General features: G+C 48.9%; 2 pseudogenes across 2 annotated transcripts in view; both read right to left on the bottom strand.

The window, feature by feature from the left end:
• The window catches only part of LOC307100408 (glyceraldehyde-3-phosphate dehydrogenase-like), a 1,087,365-nt pseudogene that overhangs the window by 624,641 nt on the left and 448,018 nt on the right, over nt 1–14,706 (bottom strand). The window lies entirely within an intron of this gene.
• Nucleotides 9,285–10,248, bottom strand: LOC307100409 (large ribosomal subunit protein uL10-like; annotated as a pseudogene). The gene has a single exon. The product of its transcript is annotated as a large ribosomal subunit protein uL10-like (transcript).

Genomic DNA, 14,706 nt, shown 5'->3' on the forward strand with positions numbered 1-14,706 from the left:
GGGCCTGAAAAATTCTGCTGACCTCACCCTGACAATTCTCTGAGACCCTGCCCCAACACAAAGGTGTAAAAGCACCCAGTGCATGGTGGTTAGATTTGGTAAACCTGGGCACATTTGCTGAGTGGCCTCAGACTCAGCGTGGCACCGAGTTTGAACCTGTATATATATTTGGTAAACATGACTCACCCTACCTGGTAATTCACTGTGAACCTACCTCATGCAACTTGAGTACCACCAGAGGCAGCCAGCAGGTGGAGGCAGGCAGAGGCCAATCTCAGAGGGCCTTGGAACTTTTGCTGACCTGACCCCAGGCCCAGTGCTGGTAACATCCAGCCCTGGTGCACAGCTAGGTCCTTCCCATGTGCACCCAGACCCAGCAGAGGCAGCCAAAAACTCTGGATCACTTATAGCTCCAAACAGGTTACTGAGGGCCAGTCACAGGCAGCATTTTACATTGCTGCACCAGAGCCCTTTCTAAAAAGCCCAGAACAAACAGACCCAGTGACCAGCTTTAGACAACATCAGAGCAGGATCATGAAGCTTCACAAGTGGCATATCCACAGGGCAATCTTGGCAGTCACCAAACCCTGCTGAGGCAAATTCTATTTTGTGTAGTCAGCACCTGCACAGCAGTTCACACGCCATGGTCAGGATTGAGCCTCACAGTCAGCCAGCCTAAGGGTCAATCCCAAGCATGAATGGGCCAATAGCAATAGAGGCTCAACTACAACAGCAGGGCCCACAAAACTGACACAAGAGACATTCCTGGAGCACTCAGCTCAGGTGATCAAGGAGACTACACCATTGGACCCCACAGGACACCTACTATATAAGGCAACCCCTCAAAGACTGGGAGTTGTAGCAGATCTATCTGATATAAGCAAACACAAAGAGGCAGTCAAAATGGGGAGATAAGAAACAAGCCTGAAGTGAAATAACAGAAGTCTCCAGAAAAAGAGCTAAATGAAATGGAGGCAAGCAATTTATCAAACATAGAGTTCAAAGTAATAGTTATAAGGATGCTCAACAGTATGAAAAAGAACATCCTATATAATAAAACCCTGGTATGCAAATTGACCGAACAGTGGAACGACTGGTCACTATGACGCTCACTGACCACCAGGGGGAAGATACTCAACGCAGGAGCTGCCCCTGGTGGTCAGTGCGCTCCCACAGGGGGAGTGCTGCTCAGCCAGAAGCTGGCTCACGGCTGGCGAGCGCAGCGGTGGTGGTGGGAGCCTCTCCCCCCTCTGTGGGAATGCTAAGGACCCCTCAGGGGATGTCCGCCTGCCTCAGGGAGTGGGCCTAAGCCAGCAGATGGACATCCCCCAAGGGGTCCCCGACTGCAAGAGGGCGCAGGCCGGGCTGAGGGACACCCCCTTCCCCAGTGCATGAATGTTGTGCACCGGGCCTCTAGTAGAAACCATAAAGAAGGATCAGTTAGAAATGAAGAATACAATATCTGACATAAAGAATACACTGGAAGGAATAACAGTAAGTTGGATGAAGCAGTGGATTGAATCAGCAATTTGGAAGACAAAGTAGAAAAAAACACCAAATCAGAGCAGTAAAAATTAAAAGAATTTTTTAAAATGAGGATGGTTTAAGGAACATTTGGGACAACATGAAATGTAACAATATTCACATCATAGGGGTACCAGAAGAACAAGAGAGAGAGAACATAGGATCGAGAACATGTTTGAAGAAATAATGACTGAAAACTTCCCTAACCTGGTAAAAAAAAAAAAAAAAAAAAAAAAAAGACACACAAGTCCCAGAAGCACAGAGAGTCCCAAGCAAGAGAAACCCAAAGAAGCCCACACCAAGACATATCATAATTAAAATGGAAAAAGTTAAAGATAAAGAGAGAATCTTAAAAGCCATAAGAGAAAGACAGTTAGGTACCTACAAGGGAGCTCCCATAAAACTGTCAGCTCATTTCTCAATAGACACACTTCAAGCCAGAAGGGATTGGCAAAAAATATTCAAAGCAATGAAAATCAAGGACCTACAACCAAGACTACTTTACCCAGAGGCTATCATTTAAAAAAAAATTGAAAGAGAAATAATAAAGAGCTTCCCAAACAAGAAAAAGCTAAAGGAGTTTGTTATCACCAAACCAGTATTACAAGAAATGATAAAGGGCTTGCTTTAAGAAAAAGAAGAAAATAGTTAAAAGAATAAAATGGCAATAAATACATACCTACCAATAGTCACTTTAAATGTAAATGGCTTAAATGCTCCAAACAAAAAACCTAGGGTAGCTAAATGGATAAGAAAACAATACCCATTTATAGGCTGTCTACAAGAGACCCACCTCAGAACAAAAGATACACATGAACTAAAAGTAAAGGGATGGAAAAAGATTCATGCAAATGGAAGGGAACAAAAGCTGGAGTAACAATACTTACATTTGACAAAATAGACTTTAAAATAAAGAAGGACACATATAATGATAAAGGGAGCAATCCTACAAGAGGATATAATCCCTATAAACATTTATGCAACCAACATAGGAGCACCTAAATACTAGCATGTAAAGCAAATCTTGATAGACATAAAGAGGGAGATTGACAGTAATTCAGTCATAGTAGGAAAATTTTAACACCCCACTGACATCAATTAATAGATCTTCCAGACATAAAATCAACAAGGAAACGGTGGCCTTAAATGACATTTTAGATCACGTGGATTTAATTGACATATACTGAACATTTCACCCCAAAGCAACAGAATATACATTCTTTTCAAGTGCACATGGCAGTTTCCAAGATAGATCATATGTTAGGACACAAAACAAGTCTCGATATATTTAAGAAGATTAAAATCTTATCAAGCATCTTTTCTGACCATAATTCTATGAAACTAGAAATCAATCACAAGAAAAAGACTGAAAAAAACACACAAAGACATGGAAGCTAAATAACATGATGAAAGCTTGCACATAAGAGATCTTATCCCATTTACCAGACCTTTAGCAACACAATTCCAGTTAGTTATTGGCGTAAAGCTGTAAGTTGACCAGTTAGCTAAAATGAGATCTCATGGACTCTGATGGGATGGTGGCATAGCTGCTCATTTCAAAACAGAAACAAAAACAATATTTAAAGCAAAGACAAAGTTCAAACAAACGAGTACTCTCAAACTAAATCCTCTAAAACAGCAGTCGCCACCCGGTGGCCCATGGACCAGGGGTCCTTGAGGTCCGAAAGTTTAGTGACCGCTGCTCTCAGGGGAGGGACTGGGACTCTAGCCTTAGAATCTGACCTCACAGCAATTGGTACCGTGAATGACATTCACAAGACCTAAAGGGCACAAAGCCCGCATGGTGGAGACAGAGGATTCCCTCTATGCCCAAAACAGCAATGATTAAACCAAGTCCCCAAAAGATAGGAAAGCAAGCAGAGAACAACTGTACCAACGTTTCATTTCAGACAGTCGAGAGCTCACAGAGAGCTGGCAAACAGAACAGACAGAAGGGAACTCTCAAATGGAAACTAACTTCCTCCCGTGGAGGAACCAGTTTTAAAGCAATAGACTCTTATCCCCATTTGATGTCACTCACATGTGGAATCTAATGAACAAAATGAACTAACATGCAAAATAGAGACAGACTCGTAGAGAGCAGGCTGACCGCTCTTGGGTGGTGTGGGGCTGGGTGTGGGGTGGAGGGATTGAGCACAAAAGAAAAACCTCATGGACACAGGCAACAGTGTGGTGATTGCTGGGGAGAGGGGGTGAGGGGAGGTGGAGGAGGGCGTAGGGATAAATGGTGATGGGCAGAGGCTTGACTTGGGGTAGTGAGCACACAGCACAGTGTACAGATGATGGTAGAATTGTGCACCTGAAACCTGTGTAATCTTGTCACCCAATAAATTCAATAAAATATTTACCGCCTCCTAGGTATCCTTTCTCATCTTCTCCTGGTTCTTATAAACGAATATCGATAGTGCTGAAGCAATTTTTAACCAAAATTGGATCTTGTACACATTACTCTACACCTGGCTCTTTTCTGTCGAATGCAGTATATACAGGCGTTTCTCACTTTTTAAAAATAGCTGTCTGACACCAAGTATGGGTGTTTCTCAGGGTATTCAGCCTCTCTTCTACTGATGACACGGGACTGGGGGAAACAACAGGAAAGGGCACAGTTTTTTGTCACTATAAACAAGATTAAAACAGTGTGTGTGTGTGTGTGTGTGTGTGTGTGTGTGTGCGCCCTGCTGTACTATATTTGTAATTCTATAGAAATTAAATGAATGCAGAAAAAAAATCATTGAATTTGACTACATAAAATTAAGGATTTCTGTTCAAAGAAGTACACAATGACAAAGATAATGGACAAATAATAGACTGGGAGAAAATACTTGTGAAGTCTAAAATTGGCAAGCGTCTAACACGTAGATTCCACAGCAGAGCTTCTGTAAATCAGCAGTAAAAAGATAGGGAACACAATTTAAAAATAAGCAGTGAAGACAGACGGCCAAACGTGAGTCCTGAAAGAGTAACACTTTTATTTAAAAGAAGAAGAAAACTAAACTAAAACATCAGGATAAAAGCACATAAAAACCAAGGTGAAATACCATTTTATACCCAAATGTCAAAAATTAGGAAGGTAGAAAATATGAAATACGGATGAGACTGTGCTGGGTGGCTCTCAGTTCCTGCCGAGAGAGATTGTGTGGTAGCCAGGCTGGCAAGCACTTTAACAGCATTTTGAAAAAATTATGTGTGCATATTTCCTGGATGTAATTCCTGCTGCCCCTAAATGATTGCACAGGGATGTAGGACACAAATCCATCAGAATCCAGGCAGGAAAACAAAAATCATGCTAGCATTTCAAGTGGAAGTACAGAGGGCTGATAAAAGGAAATTGAATGGATTTTCTAAAATGCAAAGACAGCCCTGGCCAGTTTTGCTCGATGGTTAGAGCGTCAGCCTGCAGACTGAAGGGTCGAGGGTTCAATTCTCAGTCAAGGGCACATACCTTGGTTGTGGGTCTGATCCCCAGCGCCGGTTGCACATCTCTCTCATGTTGATGTCCGCCCCCCTCATCTTTCTCTCTCTCTTTCTCTCTCTCTCTCTCCCCCCTTCCACTCGCTGAAAACCAATAGAGGAAATAGCCTCAGGTGAGGATTTTTTAAAAAATGCAATAACAGTTCCAAAGGAGAAGTAAGATTTAAATTTTAATAAATATTGACAAACTAGAGACCTGGTGCACAGATTTATGCACCAATGGGGTCCCTTGGCCTGGCCTGCAGGGATCGGACTGACACCGGTTCTCTGACATCCCCTGAAGGGTCCTGGATTGCAAGAGGGCACAGGCCAGGCTGAGGGACCCCACTGGTGCACAATCAGGGCCAGGGAGGAACTGCGGGGGGGGGGGGGTGAGGGAAGGGGGGCTCCAGGGTGTGTCCGGCCCTTCTCGCCCAGTCCTGATTGGCCAGATTCCAGCAGCAAGCTAACCTACCAGTCGGAACGTCTGCCCCCGGTGGTCAGTGCACATCTTAGCAAATGGTCATACGGTCGAACAAACAGTCAGACACTTAGCATATTAGGCTTTTATTATATGAAAAAATTGCATCAACACCCAATCCCCTCAGTCATGAGGAAAAGAGACGGTCAAAGAGAGCCTGTGCCATCCAGGACACCGACAGCACAGGAGTGCCTGACAGTGCCCTTGCCGGATGCTGTGGCCAGCACCAGGCGCCTTTGCTCTCTAATTTGTGCCTAATTCCCAATAAGATTTTATTTTAATAAACAGGTGGCCATCCCACAGGCAGTAAGTCGCTTGCTGGTTTAACTTTTTAAATACTGCATTAAAAATACGCATCTTGTTTACCGGGTTCTTGGTGCCCCTTTAAATTCTGCACCTGGGTTGTGGTTCTGTTGAGTTGTTTACCTGGAGGCTCACAGAGGCCATGGCCAGAGATGGCACACATGGAGCCACCAGGGAGGCACCCTCCCTGTCACCCCCAAATAGACATGCGTCTGAGAAGCAGCCCCAACTATCCCAGTCCTGGCCACCCTGACCCCAAAGCCATGCTGGGCCTCCTGCGCCATAAACGCCAGGGGTCAGATGTGCACTTGAATGGGAAAAGCCCTCTGCCAACTCCCCGCCATCAGTTGCTTGCCGGCCTGGGCCCATTTCTTCTCTAAGATGCCCTGGGATCCCTTTCGTCCTCTCCATCAAGCAGCTGAGGTCTAACCTCAGCCCCTCTCGCCTGGGGCTTTGAGGGGCGTCAGAAAGGCTGTGGTCTCAGTTTGAGGGCTCACCCTAAAATCAAAGCTGACCGTACACACCTGCTCACAAGCAATCCTTTTCTCCAGTCAGACCTGCCCTTCCCGGTAGCCAGCCCACGCTAGAGATAAAGCACATGACGCTTACACGAGGGACGTGGGCCACGAAGGCACCTACCTCCCACGCGAAATGCATGAGGGAACCAAAACCCCGTCATCAGGGTTAATAATACCTAATGCAAACTTTTAAAATCAAAACTAATGCAAAAATGTATGCTAAAATACCAACATTTTAGAAGTCCAGTGCGCAATCCATTGTGCCACAGAGCCACCCAAAATGTCGACATTTTAAATAAAGACGGGATTAAATTTTTCCTTTTGCCTCAGACTCCAGCACCTTGAGTGATCCTGTCTTTGATTTTTAAAGATATTATTTGTGCTGATGACTGAGGTTTGGGGCAGCCTTCTCAAATGTAGTACCTGAGACAAGTGCTTTATTCATTTCACCCTAGTCCTGGCCAGCAGATACAATCAGTAAACAAGTAAGCTCAGTAATAACTTCAGAAAGTGATAAAAGCTTTCAAAAAAGGTAAATAAAACGTTACCATGTGACCCAGTAATTGTCCTGGGTGTACACCCATGAGAAGTGAAAATAGACGTCCACACAAGAACTCGTATGTTAATGTTCATAGCAGCAATATTCATAACAGCCCAAGAGTAAAAACAACTCAGATGCCCATCAATGGACAAATGGGTGAACAACATGTGATCTGTCCACACCATGGTATATTATTCAGCCATAAAAAATTGAAGCACTGACACGTGCTACAGCATGGATGGATCTTGAAAACAGTGACAGAAGCCAGACACCAATGGCCACATTCCATATGGTTCCATTTATATGAAACGAGAGGCCCAGTGCCACAGCTCCTCTGACGCCCCTCAGAGCCCCAGGCGAGATCGGGCCTAAACTGGCAGTTGGACATCTGTCTCGCAATCTGGGACCGCTAGCACCTAACTGCTCGCCTGCCTACCTGATTGCCCCTAATCGCCTCTACCTGCCTGCCTCATCACCCCTAACCGCTCCCGGGGGGCAGGGCCAGCTGGGGGAGGGGCCATGGTCATTCTGGTCTCTGGTCGTTCTGGTCGTTCCACCGTTTTGGTTGCTGGGCTTTTGTTATATAGGATGTCCAGAACAGAGAGAAAAGAAGTAGATTAGTGGATAATGAGGACTGGGGGAAGGGGGATGAAGAGCAACCACTAATGAGCATGGGCTTTTTGGGGGATTTTTTCGAGTGACGGGATGTTATGGAATTTGATAGTGGTGATGGTTGCACAACTTTGTGAATATACACAAAAACACTTTAAAATAGTGACTTTTATGTTATGTGAAGTTTTATGTTATGTAAAGAATATCTCACGTTAAAGAAACATACAATAAAGCAGGGTGACAAGGAAAGTCTGAGGGATGGGTCATTAGGGAGACCAGAAAGGCCTCTCTGATGTAAGGACACTTGATGGGCCTGAATGACAAGAAGGAGCCAACTGGGGGGTTAACTAGGGGAAGAGCATTCTAGGCAAAGGCACCAGCCCATGCCAAGGCCCTGAGGCAGAAATAACTGTTGAGGAGTCCTTCATTCGTTCACTCCACAGGTAGTTCTTCAGCACTGATTGCTAGGCATTGTGTCCAGGGATACCACAAGGGACAACCCATCCTGTACAACGATGCCAGAATGTGAAAGCAGCTGAGGGCCAGGAAGGAAACTTCAGGAGGGAGGGAAGAGTGTACAGCGTGGGAGCGGCTCGGTGGTCAGAGAAGGCCTTCCTGAGAAAGTGACATTTGAGCAGAGGCAAGAGCAATGATGGAGAATGACGGCAGAAATGTGAAAGGACCCTAACAGCGACAGCCTGAGGCTGCAAGAGGACCCGGAACTGGACTGTGAGAGTACGGACAGCTACTGCAGGGTGTCAGCAAACCACGGCATGGCTGGGGTCGTTTTCATAAGATGCAGACGGCTCTGTCTGCCATGGATCTCCTTGCTCCCACCCTCCGCATGGGTAGAGCTAGGTAAGTAGATGTAAGTCCCAAACATGACACTGATCGGGGCTAAACAGCTCTGGATGCCTGGATTCCTCAGGGATCCACCGTGGACCTCTGACAGGGTCTCCAATCCAGCAGTTTTAGAGGATCAGGGCTATGACACTCTGGCAGACACAGGGTCCCAGACCCCACCCCTAGGACTCAGGCTCAGGGACCCAGGGTGTGCCTGGGAGACACATTGGCAACACACGTCCCCAGCTGATGCTGGTGCAGTGGCCCACAGTCCCCAGGCTGAGAAGACACCCACCACACAGGCGCAGTGGAGACCCACACCCCAGACCCCCTTAGCCCAGCCTGCGTGATGGTTACAATTTACTTAATTGCCAGCGAACATTTAGAATTGGAGATTACGCGTAGCAAGCTGGGTCCCAGGCGTCTCTTGAGATGCTGCACCATCTGCTAATTCTGGGCCACGTCTCCAGACAGCAGTTCCACACAGCAGCCTCCCTGCCCATCCCTGTAAAGTGCTGTGGATGTCCAGTGCTGGGGTCCGATGGTAAGCCACGTCAGTCGACAAAAGCCACACGTGTTCTTTCTGCAGAAGCCCTTTTCATATCTTGGCGGGGAATCAGAATCTGTGGGAAAGGTTCTCAGGATTCTTCAAAGCCTATTTTACCTCGTTTAAAAAAAATCAGGGAGACACACTCTTGAGAGTCTTAGAGATCCTCTTGTTTTGCAGAGATTGTAGGAACCTACTAGGTGTCCCCTTAAACCCTCCTTAGGAGCTCAGATAGGTGCCCTTACTTGGAGAATGTTCCGCTGGCAAAGATTAGGGATGAAAATTTTTATTTTTCAAGCCCTACATAGTCCTAGCTTTTAAAATTCTTATCAAAACTCTGCTTCAAAACTGTACTGTAAGTTCGTTTGTTTTTAAGAGAAGTAAGCCTTTATTTCCTTGTTTCTCAAACAGAGCTGGCTGAGCTGGTTGCTTTTCGGTAATTAATCAGAGACCAAATCCCATATCCTCGACCGACGCCTCTGACTCTTCCTTTGCTGCAACCTTGGCTGGGGTGCAGCCGCAGCAGGAGCAGCAGTGGTGGCGGCGGCCACAGGGGCAGCAGCCACAAAAGCAGATGCACCAGCCAAGGAGGCCTTGACCTTTTCAGCACGTGGGAAGGTGTAACCAGTCTCACAGACAAAGCCAGAACTCGCTTGTACCCGTTGATGATACAATGGGGTACTGACGCAACAGCTGGGTACCCAACCTGCCGGCATACGCTGGCAACATCGCAGACACCCTCCAGGAAGCGGGAATGCAGAGCTTCCTCGGTGATGTCAAGCACTTCCGGGTTGTAGATGCTGCCCTTGTCCAGCACCTGCAGGATGACCAGCCCACAGGAGAAGGGGGAGATGCTCAGCAGGTTTGGCAGCGTGGCCGCGCTGGCTCCCACTTTGTCTCCCGTCTCAATCAGCTGCACATCACCCAGGATTTCAGTGGTGCCCCTGGAGATGGTAGTGGTGCTGCCCAAAGCCTGGAAGAAGGTCTTCTCTGGCCCCAGACCAGTGTTCCGGGCTGGCACCGTGACTTCACACGGGGCAATGGCACCAGCATGTCCCTGACCTCAGTGAGGTCCTCCTTGGGGAACACGAAGCCCACGCTCCCCCGATGTGAGGCAGCAGTTTCCCCAGCGCCGGGTTGTTTTCCAGATGTCCTCGGATGGCCTCGCGCATCCTGGCGTTCTTGCCCACCAGCACCACAGCCTTCTGACGGAGGGACATGCCGATGTGCTCTGTCTGCTCCGAGCCCGCATTGTCTGCTCCCACATGAAGCATTTTGGATCATCATCAGGAGTTGGATGATCTTAAGGAAGGAGTTGGACTTCCAGGTCGCCCTGTCTTCCCTGGGCATCACGGCGGTGCGTCCGGGATTGCCACGCAGGGTTTCAAGACGATGTCACTCCCACGAGGACGCCTGGCGAGAGCTGTACTGTAAGTTTTTTACTCAATCTCTTGTTTTATTACAGGCAGGTAGACAAAGGTCAGTTGGCACTTCCTAAATTCTTGCCAGGATCCTCCCACCAGGCTCACAGGTTCATTGAGCACAATTTCTACCTTCCACAGGCGACGCCCTGACAAACCTCCTACCGCGGCTCAGCAGGGCCCGCTTCTCTCCAGCCTCCAAGAGCATCCACCGATGGCCCCTCAGGTGCTTATCAACAGCCTCCTAAAGGCCCCTCAAGCTCCCACCCATGGACCCATCCCAAAGCCAATGCCACGGGTTTCAGGTTTCCATTAAGATCATTTGTTCCAGTTAGCTATTGCTGCATTAGAAATTACCCCAAACTAAGTGGCTTCCCAAAAACAGTCATTTTCTTTTCTCTCACAATTTTGTTGATCATAAATTCAAGGAGGGCTCAGTTGCAGACTCTTCCGCTCCAGGCCACACCCACTGAGGTCATCTGGTTGCAGCCAGCTGACAGGTGGGCTGGTCTTAGAGAACCCCGCTGTGAAAGGAGCACCCAGATGCTCCCCTCCTATGAGGGAAAACTCGGTTCTTTCCCACTATGGGTGTCTTCCTGGGAGTCCCGTTTATTTTATTTTATTTTTTTAAAATATATTTTATTGATTTTTTTTACAGAGAGGAAGAGAGAGGGATAGAGAGTTAGAAACATCGATGAGAGAGAAACATCGATCAGCTGCCTCTTGCACACCCCCTACTGGGGATGTGCCCGCAACCAAGGTACATGCCCTTGACCGGAATCGAACCTGGGACCCTTGAGTCCGCAGGCCGACGCTCTATCCACTGAGCCAAACCGGTTTCGGCCGGGAGTCCCCTTTATAACTCACACGGAGCACTTTACTTTGATACTTCTGGTCGCCAGTTATGTGGAGGTTTCCCCCCACAACAAGCAATTTTCTGTGGCACCAGCTGGGTGTCCTGCAATTTAACTCAATTCTGACACTACCTTCCTGGAGATAGTGTCACATCCCACAGGTCAAGGGCTCAGTCCCACAAGACGACACACCCACCTCCCACTTCAGACCACACCTGGAATCCCTGTTACTCGGAGCCGCTCAGGAAGCCAGAGGCTCTGTCCAGGAATTCAGGTGGGGCCTGGGGCGATGCTGAGTGGCACAGGCTTCCGAAGTAGCTGCCTAACTTTAGAGAAGAAAAGAGAAACTAGGAATGTCGCCTCCATTCTGGGTCATTCTTCAAGCTTTGACCCTTCTCTTCCATCTGCCTGCCGCTGTAAGCGTGTCAGAGTCCTCAGCTACCTACTTTACCTTATCCGGAATTCATATTGTAGTCCGTGGGACAGGTATATTGTAATGGTCTTACTTCATCTTGGCCAGCATCAGAACCCATAAGGATAGCTTTAAATGTTCCCAATTACCGTGTGAGATCAATATTAATTCCCCCGCTTTAAAGATAAGACACTTGAGGCATAGAGAGGTATGGTCACCTGCCTAAACCCATATAGCCAATGCTAGGTTGAAAATAGAGATGATTAAAATTAGCTCATGGAGCAGGTGTGTGGAGTGGCGTCTGAAAGCAGGAGAGGGCAAAGAGGAAACAGGAAGTGGAAGGCCGGTGGTGGGGAGAGAGTGTAAAATGGAGAGAAACAGAAGAAGAGGCAGGGAAGGAGAGGAGAGGAGGGAAGGTGAGGCGGTCAGGGCAGTATCGGGGACGGCAGCTCTGCATTGAGCATGCCTACCCAGAGCTCACCCCCTTTACACTCCTCCCCCTTTACATGCACCCCTTCCTCCCTGACGTTAGTGTGAGCAATAAAGTAACCCTGTCCCCTTTTCCATCAGGGTCCTGGCTTACCCCAATCAGCCTTGGCACTTCCTTGTTGACCCGACTTGTTCAGGGGAAGCTGGGCACATCACCACAGTGGGCTGAGGTGAGGATTTTTATTTTACAGTTGAGAAACTGCTGTCTCCCCACCCATTAGGAGCAGGAACACATGTTCCAGCTACTGCTGGCATCTATGTGTCACTGACCAAAGAAATCCTGGAAACAAAACCCATGCAGGAGAGGCTGCCTGGCGCCTCCTTTTCCTCTGGTTTGCTCCTCAGGTGAGCCAGTGTAAGTCAGGGCTCCTGTTACTTGCAGCCCAAAGCACCCTCATTGACTCTCAGCCCGAGCTGCCCTTGGATGTGTTCCTGGAGCCACCTGCCCCCAGGATGGTGCTGGGAAAATGTTTCTATCTCTCTCTCCCTCTTTCTTCCTCTCTGAAATCAATAAAAATATTTTTTAAAATCCAATTTAATTCTGACACTAATGACCTGGCAATAGCATGGACACTACAGGTTAAGGGCTCAGTTCCACATGTGTGCTCCACTTCAAATGCCAGTCACAAGTAGCAGATCCCCAGGTTACTTGCACTTCTGTCCCACAGCCCCTCTCTTCAGGTTCAATATTTGCTAGAATGATTCATAGGACTCGGGAAAATACTTTACTTACTGTTATAAAGGATACTGTTAACGAAATTCGTGCACGGGGGGGGGGGGGGGTGGTGGGGGGGAGGTGTCCCTCAGCCCGGCCTGCACCCTCTCCAATCTGGGACCCCTCAGGGGATGGATTGGGCCTAAACCAGCAGTCAGACATCCCTCTTGCAATCTGGGACCACTGACTCCTAACCACTCTGCCTGCCAGCCTGATCGCCCCAACTGCCCCCCCCCCAGCCTGATCGCCCCCAACTGCCACCCCCTGCTGGCCTGATCGCCCCTAACTGCCCCCCATGCTGGCCTGCTTGCCCCTAATCGCCTCTGCATCGGCCTTGCGACCATGGCTTTGTCCAAAAGGACGTCAGGAAGGTCTCCTGGAAGGTCTCCTGGTCTAATTAGCATATTACCCTTTTATTATTATAGACTAGAGGCCCAGTGCACGAAATTCGTGCACGGGGGTCCCTCAGCCCAACCTGCACCCTCTACAATCCAGGAGCTCTCAGAGGATATCCTACTGATGGCTCAGGCCCACTCCCCATGGTTCTCTGCTCTCTGCGGGGCCTGGAGGTTTCCCTGCAGCCATGGAGATGAAGCCCCCATGCCCTGCTGTCACTCTCTGCCTGCTGCCACCATGTGCCATGTGAAGGAAGCCCCAATGCCCTGCAGTGTGCTCTGTCTGCCCCGCCTGGGGGCTTCCCAGACACGGACACACTAAGGAAGCCCCCATGCCCTGTTGTCCAGGCTCTGTCTGCGGGGCCTGGGGGTGTTCCCACCGCCACTGCCCACTAAGGAAGCCCCCAAGCCCTGCTGTCTGGGCTCTGTCTGCCATGTCTGGGGACTTCCCTGCCACTGCCCCACTAAGGAAGCCACCATGCCCTGCTCTGCTGGCACTGGAGTCTTCCCGCCTCAGCGACCATCAGGAAGACGCCATGCCCTGCTCCTCCGCCGGCTCCGTGTGCAGGGCCTGGCGTCTTCCCGATCGCCACGGCGACCAACGGGAAGACTCCAGGCCCTGCCCTCCGCCGGCTCCGTGTGCGCCGCGGCGACAGGCCCTGCTCCTCCGCTGGCTCCGTATGTGCAGGGCCTGGCGGCTTCCCACTGCTGCAGTGACAGGCCCTGCTCCTCCGCAGGCTCCGTATGTGCAGGGCCTGGCGGCTTCCCGCTGCAGCAGCACTAAGGAAGCAACCATGCCCTGCTCTCAGTGCTCTGTTTGCTGGTGGGACAGGCCAGACACTCCAGCAGCGGGGCTGAGGGGACTGGGCGCCGCCACCTTATGGGTATGGGGGCCGCCATTTTGTCATGGAGTGACGCCTAATTTGCATATTACTCTATTATTAGATAGGATAACTTGGGAACGGCCAAGTGGAAGAGATGCATATGATAAGGCAGAGGGGAGATGAGTGTCCATGCTCTCTCCAGGCACACCTCCTCCCCAGCACCTCAATGTGTTCATCAGCCGGGGAGCTCTCCAAACCCTGTTGCTTTGGAATTTTATGGAGGTTCCAATACATAGACATGATTGAGGACATCATTGGCCATTACATTAATCTCCTCCCTGAAGGCTGCGGGTTGGAGAGGCTGAAAGTTTCAATCCTCTAAACAAGCTTTGTTCTTTCTGGCAATCAGCCCCCATCCTAAGCTATTGAGGGGCCCCCAGCACCTCATCCCCTTAGCATACAAAAGACACTCTATCACTCCACAGATTCCAAGGTTTTAGGAGCTGTGTTCCAGGAACCAGGGGCAAAGAATGAATATTTATTTTTTATTATATACACCCTGCATTCTCAGTCCATGAGGTCGGATCAAGGGGACTTGTGTCTGCCTCCAAGGGTGAGCATGAGGTAAGGTCTGGCCAGTCAGAGCACCTTATTCACTTGACCACAGCAGTTGGCTCAGTGGTGAACTCATGACATGACACAAACCAATGAGACTCAGAATATGAAGCGGAAAGTCCTTCTCTCCTGCTGCACCCT

The sequence above is a fragment of the Cnephaeus nilssonii genome, assembly GCF_951640355.1.
Source record: "Cnephaeus nilssonii genome assembly, chromosome: 5".
In the NCBI taxonomy this organism is placed as follows: Eukaryota; Metazoa; Chordata; class Mammalia; order Chiroptera; family Vespertilionidae; genus Cnephaeus; species Cnephaeus nilssonii.